At 38.0% G+C, this 2500-nt stretch overlaps 1 non-coding gene across 1 annotated transcript in view; it reads left to right on the top strand.

The window, feature by feature from the left end:
* Positions 1 to 2401: 2401 nt before the first annotated feature.
* LOC149879288 (small subunit ribosomal RNA) overlaps positions 2402 to 2500 on the top strand; it is a 1804-nt gene continuing 1705 nt past the window's right edge. Inside the window, exon 1 of the ribosomal RNA XR_016447206.1 lies at positions 2402 to 2500. This exon is cut by the window's right edge and continues 1705 nt beyond it. This is a non-coding gene — a ribosomal RNA (small subunit ribosomal RNA).

Below are 2500 nucleotides of genomic sequence, written 5' to 3'. Positions count from 1 at the left end.
TTGATCATGCAGTGAGTGAGTGAGTGAGTGAGTGAGTGAGTGAGTGAGTGAGTGAGTGAGTGAGTGAGAGTGAGTGAGTGAGTGAGTGAGTGAGCTAGACATTTAAGAGACTTTTAAAGTGACTTAAGCCCTTTTAAAGTGATATGAAGCTTCTTGAATGTGACTTATTATATATTTTAAAGCGACTTAATGTGTTTCTTTAAATGTGAGTTAAAATTGTTGGTTAAGTCACATCTACCATTCTTAAAATGAAAACTTGTATTTCTTTTTTAAAGAGACCTTTTGCTTCTTAATTAAAGACTTCTTTTTTTTCTAAAAGGGACTGCAATTTTTGAAAGTGACCGAGCCTTTGAAAAAAATAAAAAGTAGGCATTTTTCACTGTGCATCTTTTTAAAATGGATTCAGCGTCTTCTGTAATGAAAACTTCTGTCTTGAAAACAAACAAATGTTTTTGAAATTCATTTTGTAGTGTGGTTTGGAATTTCTGAAATAGATGTGTAGTATTTTTTAAATAGCAGTGAAGTATTTTGTAAAGTCTTCTTTTAATAAGTGGTTTACACTTTTTAAACGTTTTTGAAAATGAATTTGCTTTTTTAAATGATTTTTGCATTTATGTTCAAGAGACAGAGGGTTTTATTTTTTTTTAAGGATACTAGATTTTCCTAGGATACTGGGTATTTTCTTAGGCAGGTGGGTATTTCTTTAACCATTTCATGCGCTGGGTTGTTGTATAACAACAAATCAAGCTAAGCTTCCCCAATTCAAATGGTGCATTCTAACCGATTGAAAACAATATTGTTTTATAAATGAGAGTTGAAAAAGGCTGTAGAAAAAGTCTAATTTAACATTTCATAGTACCACTGTCATTTTGTAGATGTTTTTTTATGAGTTATGTTAGTTACAGAAAAATAATTGGGGCATGAAAGAGTTAAGCGGTTGGGTGTTTTCATAACCGACCGAGGATTTTCCTAAGCAGCCGCGTAACTCATTAATCGGCGGGGTATTTGTTAACCGTTAGGGTTAGGGTTAACCGGACAAGAGTTTTTTTTTACCGAACAAGCGTTTCTTTAACCGAACAAGTGTTTTTTCCAGTGAGCAAGTGATTTTTTTTTTAACAGAACAAGTGTTTTTAAACGAACAAGTGCTTTTTTTTTTTTTTTTTTTTACCGAAAGCGGGTTTTTTTAACCGTACCACGGTTTCTTTAACCGAACTAGAGTTTTTTTTAACCGTAAGACGGTTTTTTAACCGAGCAACTATTTTTTTAAGCGAACAAGTGCTTTTTTAACCGAACAAGGGTTTTTTTAACCGTACCACCGTTTCTTTAACTGAACAAGTGTTTTTTTTTAACCGCACAAGCGTTTTTTTTAACCGTTAGGGTTAGGGCTAGGGTTAGGGTTAGGGTTAGGGTTAGGGTTAGGGTTAGGGTTACAGGTTTTTTTTTTTAACAGAACACTTGTAAATTTAACCGCACAAGCGTTTTTTTTTAATCGAGCAAGGCTGAGTATTTTCTAAACCGAGCGAGGAACTTTTTAAGAGTTTTTTTAACCGTTAGGGTTATTTTGTTAGGCGAAAGAACACTTTATTAAACGAACACTTTTTTTAACCGCACGAGCCTTTTTACTATCGAAAGAGGAATTTCTTGAGTTGCCTAGCGATATTTTAACCGAGCATGCATCTTCTTAAGTAACTGAGCATTTTTATAGGCGAACACGTTTTCTTAACTGACTTAGCGTTTTCTACGATTTTTGTGACTTTGCAAATGTTTCTTGGACGTTTTGCAAACAAGTCGGACTCTTTTTAAAAACTTAAACTCTTGTCCCATTAAAAATTGAATGTTCATGGAGAAGACGAGAGCAAACGCAGCACAGCTCTAGCAGTTTGCTGGTAGCTTCTCTGGTGTTGGTGTAAAGCATTAGAAGCGCTCCGTTGTCGCTGTTGAGACGTTTGACAGTGCTTTTTCGGCGGACGGTTCTAGATGCGTTGGTGTCGTGCGGTTTAAGTGACTCGAGAGTCCAGAGGAAGTATTATTCGTCCTCTGCAATTGGCGTTGTGCGTTGTATGGGCTTGCCAGAATGCGTTTAGCGGCGAGAGATCGAATAGATTCTCTTTTCTAGCGTGGTTCAGGTCGATTGTTCCTCGTCGGTGTGAGCTTCGTGTTTACACCGCACCGAGACGTAGTCCCTGTTCCCTGTTAGAATTGCCACTGACGGGCAAACTGAATGAGCGCAGAGAGCTGCACAAGCGTTCGCGTTTGCGACGACTCTGCTGTGCTTCGATGTTAAACACATATCGGTTTACGGACGAATACGGCAAAAACGAAGAGGCGCTCAGGCGCTTTCATCGTTTTGTCCGCTATTTGCCAAAGAGCGACGGCTTTGCCGCGCGCTCTTGACGATAGTTACCTGGTTGATCCTGCCAGTAGTCATATGCTTGTCTCAAAGATTAAGCCATGCATGTCTAAGTATAAGCACTTGTACTGTGAAACTGCGAATGGCTCA

This window comes from Hydra viridissima, unplaced genomic scaffold (genome assembly GCF_058129835.1).
Source record: "Hydra viridissima isolate aposymbiotic clone 2 unplaced genomic scaffold, HvirCarnegie_v1 scaffold_14, whole genome shotgun sequence".
Lineage (NCBI taxonomy): Eukaryota > Metazoa > Cnidaria > Hydrozoa > Anthoathecata > Hydridae > Hydra > Hydra viridissima.
This window is presented reverse-complemented; position numbering and strand designations above follow the sequence as displayed.